At 36.6% G+C, this 18,741-nt stretch overlaps 1 long non-coding RNA gene across 3 annotated transcripts in view; it reads right to left on the reverse strand.

Annotated features, from left to right (window-relative positions):
• Positions 1-18,741, reverse strand: part of LOC138170592 (uncharacterized) — a 72,095-nt gene that overhangs the window by 8,693 nt on the left and 44,661 nt on the right. For 2 of the 3 annotated variants that reach the window (XR_011170678.1, XR_011170675.1), the window contains exon 6: positions 2,194-2,316. This is a non-coding gene — a long non-coding RNA (uncharacterized lncRNA). Of the gene's footprint in view, positions 1-2,193; positions 2,317-14,619; positions 15,429-18,741 lie in introns of those variants that run through there. The other variant, XR_011170681.1, reaches the window with a different exon arrangement.

Raw genomic sequence — 18,741 nt, forward strand, 5'->3', positions numbered from 1 at the left:
AAAGAGATGACAAGTGGAAATGTGCATGATATGGTCTTATAAATACATGTATAAGTGTATGTATGTATGTTTCTAGATATCTATGTATATATGTATGTGTGTATATATACATATCTGCATTTAACTGGAGCCTTTTTTAGGGCAGGGAGGGGACAGGGAGGGGGAAAAATAAAGTACAAATGCACACAATGAGAACAAAAGAAAAATTAGAGAGTAGTATAGAAAAACTGGGTAGCTTTGAAAACAATGGGTAGTATTTATTATACAGGTTCCCTTGAAATGGAAATGAATTATTTTATATTGAATCTTCTCTTATTGTGTCCACGGAAATTTTTTTTTTCCTTTCTCATTTTGCATTTAAGATGAATAAAAAATTTACCAAAAAAAAAAAAGTTGGATTTTTCCCTCCCCTTCTCAGTACTGGTGAATTTAGTTTTATATTATTCTTCTGTATTATTTAAGAAGAAAAAAAGATGAATTTATGACTCAAAAAGAAGAGGCAATACATTGGCAAAGTAGGTCAAGCAAAGTCCAAAGACTTGGGTTCTTAGTCTCAGCTCTGACTGGCACTAAACACTGATCATAGATGAACCACTGCAACTCCCTGGGCACTAGTTTATATAACTTAAAAATTGAACTAACATCTGCTCTACATAATTCATAGGAATATATATATGTAGATTAATATAATATTAAGCAGTCATTTGAGTTTAAAAAAAATAAATTTCCTGAATAAATCTAGATACATATATGTATGTACATATGCCTTAAATAAATGTAGGGTCTATTTTTTTTTTTTTTTTGCTTCTACTTTAGAGTAAAATGTGGCTTAGATAAAAAAAACTCATTGTTTATGAGTCATTATTTTTACTTTGGTATAACTTGTATTCGGCAAGAAAAGGTGACAATTTTTACATTCAATATTATAATATCTGCATAATAACATCAGAACAACTGAGAGAAGCAGATACTTCTAATATTGCTATCATAGTGGCTCAGAGGATAGAGAACTGGGCCTGGAGTCCAGAGAGACCTGAGTCCAAATCTGGTCTCAGACACTTACTAGCTGTGTGACCCTGGACAAGTCATTTAACCCAGTCTACATCAGTTTCGTCATCTGTAAAATGAATCGGAGAAGGAAATGGTGAACCACTCAATTATCTTTGCCAAGAAAATCCCAAATGGGGTCATGGAAAGTTGGACAAAACTAACCAACAATGACAATCCAGGATCAAAATCTCAATTAGCGACAGCAGCTGTTAAGGACTCAAATTCAGGCACCCCACATACATAGCTATTTTCTCTCTGTCACATTTCTCTCTGTACACCCCATGCTTTCTTTCTCTTGGACTCCTTATGGTGACATAAGCCAGACTCACAGCCTGTTATGTTTAGGGTGGGCATTGCTTCTACTGGGCGAGTGTACATGTGTTGGTTTATTTCCTGCTCAGCAGATGCATCTGGAAGTCCCAGACTGCTTCCCTGTTGTTTGGTACAATGAATTCATATAATGACAAGGCTTGAGCAAACAGTCAAAGTGGCCTCAGTGACAAGTCATCAGACACATAAGTGAATCCTGCTGGTTCCTGGGATGGCTATTCTCCAAAGCTCATGCAGAGAAGTGACATAGAAAGGAACTCTGGGTCTTCTTTCTTCACCCTAACATCACTGCTGACTGTAAAGGCTCTATGATGCCTCCAGGACCCCCAGATCTAAGTTCTGATTTTAATATACTATACACAGCATTAAGAGTGTCAGCTATAAGCCACAGTAAATATTAAACCATTCATTCTTTAATGACATCAACCAATGAGGTTCTCAGCATCATCCAATTTTGTCCCAATGAAATAAGAGTTATAACAACACAGTTGTTGAGCTCAATGTAGAATAACCGAAAAGAGGATGGGAATCAGAAACACTCTGAATACACATCAGGATTTGACATTATTGGGGCAGCTAGGTGGCACATTGGATAGAGTATCAGCTCTGGAATCAGGGGGACCTGACTTAAAATCTGGTCTCAAATATTAGCTATGTGACTCTGTGCAAGTCACTTAACCCCAATTGCCTCCAAAAAAAAAAAGAAAAAAGAAAAGAGAAGAAAGGATTTCACATTACTGTGAGTCTTTGACAAAGGAATCAGAGACGTATTGCAAATGAGAACTGCGGATCACAGAAAACATTACAACATACCTTGCACATATTAGACCATTAACCAACATTTATTGATTTGGAAGAATATCCAGTCCCACCACAAACTAGATTTGTAACCTTAATGAAATCACTGAACACTTCTGGTCTTCAACTTTCTTCTTTCTGAAAAATTGGGGTAGGGAAAGGGAAGGAATGGTAGTTAGCTTAGATGATTTTTAAGGTCCCTTCTGGTTCTAAAAATGGTATAACTCTTTAACTCCAAGTGGACAATTAAACATCAATTTTTAGCAAACTATTTCCAGAAAAATAATGCTGGGATAAGTTGTCTAACTTTTCTAGGTCTTGGTTTTCCCATTTGCAAAATAAGACAGCTAGACTTAATAACGGTAACAACAATTAATAATGATGACAGTGACAATAAATAACCAGCATACATAAAGCCCTTTTAGGTTGTAAGGTACTTTACACATTATCTCATTTGATCCTCACAGCAACTATAAAAGTCTCACAGGTTTAAAGAAGTAGTTTTCCTTCTATTATATTTTTTAATAAAGTATTTATATAAAGAATGTTACACACTTTAGAAAATTAAGATCTTTGTACTTAAAAAGCATTCAGGGCAAATGTCAAACAAAATGAGCATAAAATATTGGCTACCACCATTATTATACTACAGCTACACATATTGCTAAGAAAAACACAGTTACTTTTTCAGCTAGATGAAGGAAGTGCCAAATGATGAAAAAGAAATGTTAATTTCTTCATTAAATTACTGCTTTAATTAAATACCTGACTTTAGGCAGTTCCTCATTTGTAATTATGACTTTAGCTCCAGATTTTTAATAGGAGAAATAACAATTTATATAATTTTACATATTAAGCCTGATGCAGCCATATCCATTGTGCTGAAAAGATTTCATGACATTTGTAAATGTAAAAATTCCTCATGTTTAAATTTTAACTACTGTAGCTTACTCTGGAGGTCCAGATTCTTTTTTATTAAAAAAAAAAGAAATTTTCACCTAGATCTCAACATATAGATGAGGTTTTTGTAAAATGGTTACTGGCATTTCTTAACTAGTTAACTGTACCTTGTTTGCTCAACATTGGACTTTAACAACAGAGCTGCAATTATCCAAAGTTTCAGCCAGTACATCAGTTTACTTAGCCTTGCCCTTTGAGTTCCAGACATTGGAGGCTGCTGAGCAGAGGCTGTATGAACTCTGGTCAAGATACTAGAGAGGTGATTCATGTTGGATATGAACCGTGGTAGTCCAACACACTGACACTTGCGGTCCTTCCAATTCTGAGATATATGCATATATATTAACATGTATACACATGTACATGTATGTGTGTATGTATGTCAAGTACATAAATATATATCATTCCACAAAGTCTACTGTGATGCCATGGTTTGGAGGTTACCTTGAGTTCTTAAAGCTATGCCAGCTAAGTGTGAGTTCTGGTAGTTATCCTGGAAAGACTTTATCTATGTCCTGCCAACAGAACAAGTCTGTTATGCAAGGATCATGACAGGCTATGCAGAGGCACATGGCACCTAGTGATGTCATATTTTTTGGCCATAAGAAGCCATAAAACAAAGGAATTTAAATGGCTCTCACTCTTGTACAAGCTCCCTTCTGCTTTTAGGGTAATGGTGGCAGAGTATCAGAAGATGAGGTCAAAGAATGCTAAGAATTGCAGTTTTCAGATTGTCAATAAACATTTATTTAACAATTGGATTCTAAAAGTAAAATTCTTGTCCAGTGATTGAAGAATGGACATATTCCTGTCAGAACTGGATCATATCAATCTTGCCATCCTTAGTCTAGGTTAAGTAAAAAGGAAGAAGGAAATTAGAGCTAAATGAAAGAATTGCTAACAGACATTCCTTGGAGATATTTTTTTGAAAACAGTATTTTATGCTGTGCCCCAAAACAAGAAAGTTTCTTTCATGGGACATTTGGTCATCACAAGTACTGCAGGGCTAATGATAATTATTTGCAAAAAGATCAATTAATTTATATCAGTTATGCTTCTGGATAAAGTTACTATAGTTAATCGTGGTGTAATTTTTCTTTTCCCCCACTTTTTGATTCCAAAAATTGATTATAATGATAACTATAATAACTAACATTTATTTAGTACCTTTAGACTTGGAAAATGTCTTATAGGTCTTTTTCTCATTTGATCCACACAACAACCCTATGAAGTAGATGCTATTAATATCCCCATTTTACAAATGAGAAAACCATAGCTGAAAGAGATTATTTTACTTGCCCGGGGTCACATAGCTAGATTCTGAGTCAGGTTTTGAACTCAGGTCTTCCTGAATCCAGGTCCGGGGCTCTATCCATCATGCCACCTAACCAATATGAAAATAACTTCCTCTGATGCACCAACATTCAAAAATTAAGTGGCAGATAAATTGTACAAAGAGCTTGATATGGTTCTACAATTTTAATAAATGTATACTCTATTATCTGGTGACATCAGTACAATGGTAGGAAAAACTGAGGGGGGAGAGAAATATATGTGGAAAGAGAAATATATGGTCAGTGTAGGTATGGGTGAACCATGAGGTCTGAGAAGGTACTCTGTGCCCTGTGTTTATATATGGGGGTGGGGTAAGGGTGGGTAGGTAAAGAGGGAGCTACCAGATATCATAACACCAGTGTAAAGTCTTTCATTTTTCAGGAAACAAAGAAACCTTTATGCTCAAGCTGCTTACCTGGCAGCGGGCTATTGTTCATCAGCATTCTTCAATTCCCAGTGGCTTGTAATACTATATGCTCTGCAGGCCAGGGATTTCTACTTTGAAATTCTATCTGTACCATAGTCTAGGATCTTATCCCTTGAAATCCTAGCAGCTCCCCAAGACCTACTTCCTCCTTTGTGATGGAGACAGACTTGGCTATAATTTACCACAGAGAACAACAAACAGAAGAAAAATCGAAAAGATTTGTGAAATCAGGCTAACAGTTTTCTCCACTGAGGGCATCTGAACCTCTACACTTAGTAATATTATATTTGCAAATGTACTTAATAGCAAAGGAGTATACAAAGAAAAACAGACAGACAGATAAAGAAACAGAGACAGGCCACACACACAGATAGCCCCATAGAAAGAGAGAAATCAAGTATTTATTAAATACCTAATATACTGATGCCAGGAACTATACTAAGTGCTTTACAAATATTATTTCATTTGAGATAATACTAAAAAAACAAATGGGAAAATTAGGCAGACTAGACAATATGTATACAGTAGACATAAAATAATTTGAGGGTCTGACACAAGATACCTGAAAGTGGGAACATATCGAAGGCTTGGGGGGGGAAACACAAAACAACAAAGCCTCAGACTTTATTAATATAAAAAAAGCGATCAAAATTATGTCAACTCTATATCAATTACTGATCTCTATGTGATCTATAACATCCAACATACATGATAAAAAAATATGTTAACACCACTGGGTGTCATTGTAGAGGGTAGAGGTAGCTGGCTGGTACTTTCTGTTCCCTCCTCCTTAGTTGATGGGAGCTTAGCTGAGTCCTTCCCAAGCCTTTCTCATCTTTTTTTTTTTTATTTTTGGTGGGGAAGAGAGGTAGGGTGGTTTAGGATGTGATCATTTCTGTAGTCACTTCCCTCACCTCTGTCCCCTCTTTCTCTCTAGAAATTTAGTCTGTCGCAACAATAGGCTCACTTAAAAAAAAATGATGCTAAGGCTTGTATGGACTTTCTTTGTTTCACAGACTTTCTATCAAAAAGTTATTAATATAATCAACACACACACTCGTTAGGAAAATGCCAACAGAGATTTGATTCTTCCCTAATTTAAATTTGTGTGTTTCTAGTTTACCCCTAGTCTCTTTTTATTTGATGCAAAAATCAGGATATGGGAAATATTTAGATCAGAGAAGCAAGCAGAGTATTACACTGTTACTAGACAAGTATGGGGAAAAGAAGTTGGGGATAAAGCAGGGGCTTTGGGGTGAACTTCTCTCCATTTTTGAAGAGGTGATGAAAAGCCCAAAGCACCAGGCTAAGTCTTCTCTTTTGAGATGCTTGCAAGGCCTAATGGTCCACCTCTGTCTTTCTTGTGCTTGTCACAGTTTAGTCCCCCTTTCAGATTCTCCTTTTGGTTGACTGCCCTGTGCTACTAACTTCTCACTTCTGCTACTCAGTTCTTACTCTCCACTCCGTCCTCTGTCTTGTACAGGCTATACATGTCCCTTTAATTTAGCATGAATCAAGTCTGCCTCTGAGACTGTAACAGTCCCAACTCACTGAGGGTTGAGAAGAAAAGCTTGTCAATATGAACAAATCCCAGGATGCCAGTCAGTTCTCAAACCCCTACTGCATTCATTCACAAATACACATAACTCTATTAAATTACAAATATATTTACATTCAGGAAACATACACATAAAAGGCTGCGATGTAAATATCAAAAAAATTGTGTAAGTCACTGAAAATTTTACTAATCTGTATCTCCTAATCGTTGTTTGGGAAATTTAGCTGCTAGTATTACAACCTCAGCCTAAATTTACCAATCTGCCTCTTACATACTTTGGAAATAAGCTTCTCTTCAATCAGAAAATCTAACATGTTAATACAAATCCTTCTAACAACACCTAGTTTTGTAATTGCTAAATGACTTTGGCATTATGAATTAAGAAACAGAAAGAACCATGTATATGGTTCAGTTAGTGTGTTTATTTTCAATTTGAAATAAGCACCTTACTACATGATTATCTGAATACTCTATGGAGTCACAGAATGTCAGAACTGAAAGAGCCCCTAGAAAGCATATAATTCAATTTCTTCACTTTACTGATGAGAGAGCCAAGGCACAAATCAAATGACTTGTTCAAGATCACACAGTTAATTAATGTGGCACCGACCTAAGGCTCAAGTGCTAAAACTACTAGTTTGGACTTGACTTCAATGAAGAAGGGAAGGAGAAAAAAATGCTTATAATTCAGGTTACTGTATCTCCTAGAAGGGAAGATGAAAGATCTGAGGAATAAAGAATCTTTTTCAAGTTATCTAAAGAAGATGAAATGTTTCTTTTAAAGCACCTTCAAATAAAGACACAAATAAGAAAGAAAAAAGACATATTGTATACATGGAACTAAGCAACAGATGTGATCTTCCTATAAAGAAAGGAACAAGGTCCTATGAAAGCAAAGCACCAAGGAACAAAGATGTCATCAACATAGAGAGCATCCAGTAATGGTGAGAGGAAGAAAGGGTGAGTGGTGCTGGTGGGCAATTTCCTCGTGAAGGGTATGACAGCAATTATTTGTTGAGCTGACAATAATAGAAAGGTCTGTCTTCTCAGAGTATGTATCCAAGACATAATGGAAAACGTCACCAGACTGGTCAAACCTGATGATTACCAGTTACTTCCAGAGATTTATGTGGGCACAAATGATGCTGCCAGGAGGAACACACACATACACTGCCAAGGATTATGAAGTCTTGGACAAGAAACTGAAAATCTTATGTGTTATTTCTTTAATCACTTCTGTTGATCAAGGAAAGGGCTTTAGAAGAGAAATGTAGTGAATAATTCATTAAAAAGAAATGTAATTTGCATTTCTGAACTATGGGTTAAAAGTTAGAAATAATATACTTCCGGGCATAGATGTATTGCAAGTAACAATTCTTCAACAAGCATTTATTAAGCATCAAGTATATGCCAGGAGGGCAGGAGGTGGTGCAATGGACAGGACACCAGGCTTGGGGTCAGGAAGATCTGGATTCAAATCTGGCCTCAGATGCTTACTGGCTGTGTGATCCTAGGCAGGTGTAATGTTAATGGAATCTGAAGATCTCCCATGTCCCTTAGTATTGGCAACCAAGCAGGTACTTAGCACCTTGTTTCAAGTTAACACCTTGTTTAAGCTTGCAGAAGTAGTTAATACCTTGAGAGGAAGTTGCTGACATAACAGGAAGGGGCTGAACAGGGAGAAGCAATACTGTATATAAGGAAAAACCCCAGCTGGGAAAGTCAGAATTTCTCTCAGTGAGCATCATCAGGAGGCTGGAGCTTCTGCTGAGACCTTTTTTCTGGGAACTTCTGCTGAGACTTTTCCTTTGGGAATTTCTGCTGAGAACTTCTAAGAATCAGGCTGAGGAGCTACCGTGAGTGACAGAGGATCCCTGCTTGAGGAAGCCTGTTCTGCTGTGAAGGCTTGGAAATGTGGGTGTTCACTGCATTAACCATGTGTACCAACTTCATGGCTACTGTAATGACTTTGGTTTTCTGTTTCTGGGACTCGGATTTCTGGTATTTGAATAAAGGCTTTGATTCTGCTCTTCATGTGGAGAGTCTGTTACATTTTGTGATTCACAACTATACCAGCATACTCATAACCACTGTGGGTGTTGTGAATATTGCATTATTGTTACAGCAGGTCACTTCACCCCTATTTCCCTCAGCCCTTCATCTATAAAATGGGGATATGATGAAGGAAATAGCCAATCATTCCAGTATCTTTCTCAAGAAACTTCATAGACAAAAGCCAATGGGATCACGTAGAAATGGACATGACTGAATGACTACACAACACATACCAGGCATTGTGCTAAGTGCTGGGGATACAAAGAAAAAAAAAACAATCCCTGTGCTCAAAAAGCACATATTCTATTTTGAGTATGATCTATACAAAATAAAAACAAAGTAACTTGGGGCTGATTAGCAATTTGGTAATTACATATTACTTTGCATTTATTTTGTATGGATTATATTCCGAATACAGCAGGAGAAAGGTGAACACTCACACCTGGAGAGAACAGCAAAGGTTTCTTGTGGGAAGTAGACTTAATCGGATCCAGGAAAGTGGCTAGACTTTCCAAGAAGGAGAGGATTCTAGGCAAGATATACATACGGCCTGTGCAAAGATAGAGATATGGGAATCATCATATGTGGGGTTCTGCAAGAAATACCGTTTGAATGTAGCATAGAACACATGAGGACAGATAATGTGCAATCACCTTAAAAAAAAAAGTAAGCTGGAACCAGTTTATAAAGCGCTTTGAATGTCAAACACAGAAGTCACATTTTGTCCTGGAGGAGAACACTGAAGCTCCTTGAGGAAAAGAATGATATGTTCAGAGTTGTGCTTTAGCAATGTCAACTTGGCAGTTGTGTAGAAGATGGATCAGATAGGACAGTGGATAGATGCCCAGAAATAAATTAGAAAGCCACTGAAATAGGAAAGAAGTGATGAAGACCTGAATTAGCATGATTATAGTATGAGTGAAGGGAAGAGGGTAGATATAGGAGATACTATAGAATTAGAATAGACAGTGACTGGTATATATTTGCTGGCTATCTTGCAAATCTAATCAGAAGAACTTTAAAGTAAAAAAAGGAAAAGGAAGGGGAAAAACTAGCTACATTTATCTTCCATACCAGATCCCATGGAGAAAAACTTCAAAAAGCAGTAAAGAAATTTGGTAATTTACAGGAGGCAATAAAGGAAGCAGCAATAAAAATATAATAAAAGAGGCAGCAATAAAACACGGTTTCAGATATCTATGCAAAGATGCACAAAGTATAGATAACAAGCAAGATAAAATGGCACCAGAGAGCAAATTTTGGATCATAGATTAGCGCTGGAAGACCTCAAGACCATGTAGTCTCATACACTCATTTTACAGATGAGGTAACTGAGGCCCAAGAAGGTTAAGTGACTTGTCTAAGGGCACAAAGGTATTAAGTATCAGAAGCAGAATTTTCACCCAGGGACTAGGTCTCCAGTCATCCTTCTTCCTATTGTACTAAGGTGCCTCTGTGCTAGAAAAGGGCACTGGAAAGTTATAGGAAAAAGAAGTCTTATGTAACTACTTTCCCAACCGTGACTGTCAGGTTGAGGCCCCTCAGCATTCTATGAGTAACCATGAAGGGTTGTTGGGGTTATGACTTATAAGTCTCCATGTGGTGCCTTCCTTCAATCTCATTTAACTAGTTAATTGATCTCCTTTGCATCAATTAACCAATTCAGATCAATGAACTTCTAGAAAGGGATATTTACTGAGAAGGTATAGCCAAGACTGAAGTATAAAAACATCTCAAACTTGGAGCATGCCATCTCCCTTCTACATAACCACTTGTTCCCTGGTGAGAGTCTACTTATTTTTTTTTAATTTTTTTAAAATTTTATTTATTTTTAGTTTACAACATTCAGTTCTAGAAGCTTTTTGAGTTTTAAATTTTCTTCCCCTCTCTCCCCAAGAGCATATGCAATCTGATATAGGCTCTACTAAACATATTGTCACATTAGTCATGTTGTAAAGAAGAATTGTAGGGGTGGCTAGGTGGCGCAATGAATAGAGCACCGGCCCTGGAGTCAGGAGGAGCTGAATTCAAATCCAGCTTCAGATACTTAACACAAAAACTAGCTGTGTGACCCTGGGCAAGTCACTTAACCCCAATTGCCCTCCAAAAAAAAAAAAGAATTATAACCAATGGAATGAACCATGAGAAAGAAGAAACAAAGCTAAACAAAAAAGAGAGAGAGCAAACAGTATGCTTCGATCTGCATTTAGACTCTCTAATTCTTTCTCTGGATGTGGACAACATTTTCCATCATGAACCTTTGGGAGTTGTCTTAGAATCTTGCATTGCTGCGAAGAGCCAAGTCTATTAAAATTAAATAATGTGGCTGTAACTGTATAATGTTCTCCTGGTTCTGCTCTCTTCACTGCACCATCAGTTCATGTAAGTTCTTCCAGGTTTTTCTGCCTGCTCATCATTTTTTATAGCACAAGAGTATTCCATTACATACATATACCACAACTTGTTCAGCCATTCCCCAGTTGATGGGCAACCCCTCAATTTCCAATTTTTGGCCACCAGAAAAGGAGTTGCTATAAATAGTTATGTACATGTGGGTCCCTCTCCCATTGGTATGATCTCTTTGGAATACAGCCCTAGAAGTGGCATTGCTGGGTCAAAGGGTATGCACTTTTTATAGCCCTTTGGGCATAGTTCCAAATGGCTCTCCAAAATGGTTGGATAAGTCCAGAGTCTACTAAATTTTAAATGATTGCCACAAAACATCCTCCCTCTTGGCCCTGGGAGTACTTTCTTCCTTCTTGGCATAGCCAATGGACTAGGTGATCTACTGCTCAGGTAGGCTAGCTCCTTGCTGGGCTGAGTTAATCAGCTCACTTAGCTGCTTCATCTCCTTACCATACTCAGCTGCTGTGGCTACAAGCAGACTCTTAGTACTAATTACAGTGGCAGTCCCTCTGATAGCTTATCCAACCTTTCAAAGCTTACCTAGTCATAAACTAGTATACACCCTTCTCTGATACTCATTCACCTATGATAGGGAAAGAATAAACACAAAGAGACAAAATAAAAGTGGTACCAAAGATTCACCCACATGGTAGCTAGATGACAGAGAACACCTGATACACCTCTCCCATGTGGTGGCCCACAGCAATTACTGCCTCATTTGCCACTGGGGAAGGGATTGAGATGGATGCTCCTTTTTGATGCTCCCTCATTTTCTTTTCTTTTTTTGCCTTTTGGAGGGCAACTGGGGTAAAGTAACTTGCCTAAGTTTACACAGCTAGTTTTTTTGTGTGGGTGTTAAGTGTTTAAGGCTGGAACTGAACTCCAGTCCTCCTGACTCTGGGGCCGGCACTTTACTCACTGCGCCACCTAGCCGCCCCTCCCTCATTTTCAGTTAAGCACAGTCAAATAAAAACTTTTTTCACTACACAGTAAGACAACAGGAATGGTGGGAAAGGATATGGGAAGGGAAAAGGGCCTCCACTGTACTTCTTGAGGTAGACTTTGTAATACTCCATATAAAGAGTACACTAACCATGCTCTAATGACTGAGCTCTAATTGTCCAAACCCATCCTGACATTAGGATAAGACCTAGAACTGGTATTTCACTGATAGAAGGAATTCTAAATGAAGGAACTCCCTCTACAAATATAGGTGTGCAGTTCTGGAAGGTGATACTTTATTGAAAGAAATAGCATTATCTACGATGTTATATATTATAACGATATATGTGAAAATCCAGGAAGCATCAGAGGAGTGAAATTTAGTAAAGATCATTGGAAGAAGAAATGAAAGCAATTTTGTCAAGAAATCTATTCCAAACCACTTGAACAGAAGAGGAAAGAGCTGAGTAGTTCAGGAAGCAAATCATAAACATGGTACAGAATTATAATGAAGTAATAATTGGGGACCTTGATAATTCAGACATCTTCTAGAGCTTTCTGCCAACAACAACACAGATAATCCTTTCTTGATTAGCCTTAATAACAATTATATCCTCAAGAAGGTAGAAAAAATTCCATGCTGGAATTCATTCTCACCAACAAGGAAGAACTGGTTACTGAAGTGGAAATAATGGGAACTTTAGAAGTGAGTGATCACTCTATCTCAGAGTTTATGTTAGAGAAGAAAAAAATTCAGGTATAATCTGACTATAGATTCAAGAGAGAGTATTTTCAAAGGGTTTAGAGTAAAGACGGGCAAGATGCTATGGCCCTATATATACAAACATATTATAGCTGTACTTTATATTGTGGCAAAGGACTGAAGAATAAAGGAGTATCTGTCAATTGAGGAAAAATTGAACAAATCACAGCAAATGGAATATCTCTGTGCCATAAAACAATGATGAAAGGAATGGATTTAGAGAACTAATTTGAACTAATAAAGAATGAATTGAGAAGAACCTGGAGAACAATTTATACAAGGACTACAATGTTGTAAACGAAAACATCTATGAAGGAATTAAGAATTTAAGAACTCTGATCAATGCAATCATTGACTGCAATGATCAATTCTAGAACACTAATAATGAATCATGCTTCCCACCTCTTGGCAGAGGGGAGACACACCAAGGGGTGCTGAGTGAGATATAAATTGTCTGACACAATGTATGTGAATTTCCTGTATTATTATTTTTCTGTTATAAGGAAGGGCTTATATTTGATAGGTTCTGAGAAAGTGTGAAAGTAGGGAGAGTGATATTTTAAAATGGAAGGAAAGAGTCAATAAAACATTAAAGAAATAAAGAGAAGAGATCAGAAGACAGTTCAGATAGGGACACAGCACAGAGCAGGGATGAGACTAGTATGTTAAATGTGAAATATTCTGCACACAAAAAAATCCTGAAACTAAATGAAGTTCTAAACTAAATGAAACTAAATGAAATTCATAGTTTCATATGTAGTCCTCTTTTTCTGCTCTTCTTTGTTTAGGGAAATGTTCAAGTTTATTGATGTCTATGAAGCTCATAACAACATAAAAAAATCACATGTGAGAAATCAGTCATGGAACACAGGGAAGCAGTGAAGAATGGAATTCTAAAGATCCAAAAACACAGAGTGAGCTGAAGCTGGTTAAAGTATAGTAAGAACAATAAAAGGATTATTTGTTATGGTTGTGGGCTGTTTTTTTTAAACCTATGCTGGTGAAAAGAGAATTAAGGGATAAAACTGCTGCTTAGAAGGGAAAATGATAATAACAGTAACAATGACTAACATGTATATAGCGCCTACTATGTGTCAAGCACTATTCTAAGTGTTATACAATTACTATCTTAGCTTCACAACTCTGGGAGGTAGATGCTATTATTATCCCCATTTTACAGATGAGAAAACTGAGGGAAACAGAGATTAAGTAACTTGTAAATGAACACAGAGCTAGTTAGTGTCTGAGGGTGGATTTGAACTCAGGTCTTCCTGACTCTAGGAGTTCTAACCATTGGGCTAAGAGAACGATAACAGATGAAGAGAGAAATAAGAATTATTCAACTTTGATTTGATTTCTTTTTCTTTACCAAGGGGAATGCTCTTTGGACAAAAGAAGACAGAATAATAATGGCAAATAAGTTGAAATCCAGGATAAGTAAGAGATAATAAACAAGCATTTATTTACTCTTAATGACTTCAGGTCAGTAGGTCAAGTGAACTACAGAATATTGAAAGAACTATCGTATGTAATTCCTGATCCATAATCAGTGACCTTCAAAAGATTTTGGATAGGGGCGGCTAGGTGGTACAGTGAATAGAGCACCAGTCCTGGAGTCAGGAAGATCTGAGTTCAAATCCGGCCTCAGACACTTAACACAAAATCTAGCTGTGTGACCTTGGGCAAGTCACTTAACCCCAATGGCCTTCCAAAAAGGAAAAAAAAAAAGATTTTAGAGAACAGGATTTTAAAGAACAGGAGACATCTGACAGGACTGGAAAAGAGCGAATATTTCAATTTTCAAAAAGGAAGTAAAATGTGGCATGTAAACTAGGGGTCAATAAGGTTGACTTTGATTCCTGGCAAAATTCCAAAATTCATCATCAAACATAAAGTTTGTGAACATATGGGAACCTATTATCACTAAGAATTGGAGAAGGAATGTGGGAAAGAAGATGGAAATAAGCATTTATATAGTCTACTAGCTGCCAAGAATTGTGTCAAACACTTTATTATTTCATTATATTCTTACAATTCTTTACAGTAGGTAATGTTATTTTTCCCCTTTTACAGTAGAGAAAATAAAGGCAAAAAGACAATAAATAACTCGCCCATGGTCATACAACTAGTAAGGATGAGGCTAGATTTGAACTCCTGTCTTCTTGACTCTAGGCCTAGCACTGTGTCACTGAACAGCCTACTTGCTAGTCTGGCTTCAATAAGAACTGATAATGCCAGAACAACCTCATTTCCTTATTTAACTGGCTTACTAGACCTCAGATAGAGGGGCAGCACTTTCTTTGAGTTCTAAGGTACTCTGTGGGTACCTATTCCTAACATTATAGATCAACAGTTCCCATTCGTTTGCTTTCCTTTAACAGTCAACCAGTATACAATTAGCTTTTAGTAAAGGCTACCTAAGCTTCACAAAGATGAAGATAACAAAATACAAGCAAGAGTTTAAAAACATTTCTCTGCCTAAACATGGAGAATATTCTACCACATATATATACCCAGCATATATGGGCTGAGTCACTTAAGATTTAAAAAGAATGGTAGTGAGGTATACATGTGTGATACATGTGGGACAAAGGCAACTCAGAATTCCTGGTACTTCAGGGCTTGGACATTTTTTTTCTTTACAAGCAGTCCTCATGCAGAGTCCCTTGGGTTCAGCATTTTTTTCCTAAGCAAGTTGCTCAGCTTTATTTCCAGGTTCTGCTCTTTTCCACAGCTCATTTCTTTGTTAGGACTAGCTCTCTTCTCTACTGCCAAAGGTCCTGCTCCTTGAAGCTGTTTTATCCCTTGAGTGACAAAACAGAAAAACTTTTTCTAACTATAATTATGAAAACTGAATATTAAATTATAAAAGTCAACTTACAAAATAGTTACGAATATTTTGTATAAGATATTTTATAAGAATCTTTGTATGATATTTCTTTATTTTGTGAATTTTGTTTAACATAAATAACATGGTTAATGAATTAAGTTATACCTTGGAAGATATTTAACATCATATATTAGTTATACATGAACTCAATTTTGATACTGGACTTTTTTATTTGAATAAAGGTTTGCAATATCTGACTTAGTATCACACAATCTTAAATCTGTTTTGGTCTTGAGTTTATTTCTACATTTTGATTTAAAATAAAGTGAATTTACTTGCTCATACAAATATATGGTGGAAAAATAGTGGAAGCACCACTAAAACATTTTAGTGCCAACCTTTGAACCATCATCATGAATGCCTTAGAGGTCCATATCATCACTCAATGGGAAACCACTGTGCTAAAGAGATTATATTTATTCTGACTGTTCCTAGTGGGTGAAATTAGGGATAGTGCAAGGACACTGTAGAGGCGCAGATTTAGTCTTGATATAAAGAAAAACTTTCAAAAAATAAAAAGAAAATTAAAATAAAAAACAAAAAAAAAATAAAAAAAAGAAAAACTTCCCAACAAATAAGTTATTTGTTAAAAAAAAAAGTTATTCCCCCCCCCCCCCCCCAAATAGGATTCGGCTGCTTTGGGAGGTACTGAGCTTCCCCCTCAGTGGAGGATGTCCTTTTATTGGGAATACTGTAGAGGAAATTATTTTCAGGTGTGAACTGTGTCCTTCCAACTCTGAAATTATATGATTCTGTGATTAACTGCAAAGCAAAGGACTGTGAGGCTAAAGTTCAACTCAGTTCTCTACTTCTCTGCCTCCCATGCGTTTATTTATTCATTTCAGAAACTGACTGCTACTAGACAGAAGCCAAACCAAGCATTTACTTTAGAAAGTTATTACTTCTATCAGCTGTTATACTCAGAACAACAAAGGGCCATTTTCAGGGATAAAGTTGGATTTTATACAAGAATATTTTTAATGAGATATTATCCATGTCTGTGGGGGAAAAGGGGAACAAGTGAGATGGAATTGTTGCTAAGGAAATAAAGAAGGAGAGTGTTAGCTTACTTTCAAAGGAAATAATTTATTGCCAGCAGCAGATCTTTAGTGGTCATCATTTGAATTCAAACAGTGAAAGGAAGGATTCAAACTTCCAAACAATTAACATGCTAATTAAAAATAATTTCTATCTACTAGATTTATTAAAGCAGATGTTATAATCTTGATTCTTTCTTATTAACATTCCAATTTCTTTAAGAAGATTCTATTTTCTATTGCATTTTCTATTAAGCTATATTTTTGCATTAAGTCAAATTAAAGAGTTTTTATTATATCTTAAAAAACTATATGGCCCATAGAAGAAATTGCAGTAGACCACAGGCCAACTAAGAACTCCATATTCTCCAGGGATAACATTCTTTAAAGACCTGGTCCAAGATAATACAGGCCTTTGGGCCAGGGATTCCTCTTTTTACTGTGATACAAACCTCCTTATTCTCTAAACCCTTACTTTGTGTACTGAGCTACAAAATATTACTTCTGCTTCTTCCTATAACCTGTGACACATTCTACCACAAATTCATAACTCTTATGGACTGACCACCTGGCCATTAAGTCTGCTAGGCTATTTGGGTTAAACCATTTTGCTACCCCAGTTTCCCAATTGCTTGGTCCCTCTCTTCTCAGAAGACAGAACAGAACAGGTGTTCTGTGGAGGTAATATTTCAACAATTCACTTCAGTAGATATTCTTGAATTCAACTAGATAGTCTCTGGTTGTCCTATTTAAGCAATCTGAATCATTGAAACTAAATTCTTACCAATCTTTAACTTGTGCCTTCTCTTCTCCCAAATAAGGGAAAATAATGAATTATATAGGCAAATAGTTGTAATAATTGCTTTCTGGTCCCTCTTCCCCCCCGTTAACACTCATAAAGTACATAGAAAAATCCTGTTCTTTACAGACAGAAACAAAAAACACTTAAGATTTTGGGAAACACCAAAAACAAGGATCAGGAAATGTAATAATGTGTAGGAAGAAGAAAAGAGTGTGAAAGGAAGTATGACCTGGATTTCAAGCCAAGCCTGGAACATTTTGCATGATTTTCTCCTAATTGCTGCTGTGATGCTATGAGAAGAGTGAGTACCAGAGCTCTGGAAAAAGGAAACATTCTTCATTACTTTTTCCAGTGAGATATGTGTGGTTCCCTGACTCTCTTTGGGGAGAACAGTGAAGAAAGACAGATTATGAAAGTGGTGGCAGACATGTAGGGGAAGCCGGTTCTGCAACTTGTCCTTTATTTCCAGTTTGCCTCCCTCGAGACTTCAGGGAATTTCCCTATGTTGAAATCAGAGTTTCTCTCTTAGATTTGAACTAAGATATATTACTTCCAGCAGAAGAGCTCATTAACTCTGTATTTTTTCTCAAATTTTTTTTTCAAAATTTTTTGCTATCTTCTTGGATAAATGAATGTACTTACTAATGAGCTATTTGTGATAATCTTTTATATAGCATTTAATAGGAAGGAATTAAGCCTATGGATTTAAGCTTGAGATTATTAATATTGGAAGGGAGGGGTAAGGCAGAAATTATCAGGAAAGTTGTTTTGTTTTGAACCTATGGTACCCCTAGACCAGCAATATTTAATGAATTAGACAGATTCAGTATGGTACCCATCTCTTGGAAACTAGAGAACAGAGTGTCCAGCCTCATTGCTCCTTCTCTTACTATTATCAAGGTAGGAATCATGGTTTTCCCTTGGAGAAGAGAGGGAAAGATCCCAGAGATATTTATCAATGCCTCTTGTAACACACCTTTATACAGTCCCTGTGGTCATCCATATCTTACATGGGAAACACATACTTTACACAAGAAAAAGTTAGAATGTAGAGAAAAAGGAGGCATTCAAAGAAAGGCAGCAGGAAAAGGAAACAAGGATAGAAAAACAAAGGTAGGCCAGAGAGAGGAGAGGTAGGGAGGGAGAGATCTAAGAGCTATTGTATACTCAATTTATACAATTGAAACACCAAAAATAAAATAAAAATTGTTTTATATTAATTTAAAATAGGGGTACAGAAGGAGGGGACCAAAGAAAAATTTTTTAAGACTTCATGGTTTTACCTAAGGTTTGTGAAAGTTATTGAGATAGCCTAAATTAGGGGTGGGGAACCTATGGCCTTCCAGGTACTTTTGCAGCCTTTTGACTGAGTCCAAGTTTTACCGAAC

The sequence above is a fragment of the Petaurus breviceps genome, unplaced genomic scaffold, assembly GCF_028583685.1.
Source record: "Petaurus breviceps papuanus isolate PSGF00001 unplaced genomic scaffold, PetGlider_PUasm1.0 38, whole genome shotgun sequence".
Classification (NCBI taxonomy): domain Eukaryota; kingdom Metazoa; phylum Chordata; class Mammalia; order Diprotodontia; family Petauridae; genus Petaurus; species Petaurus breviceps.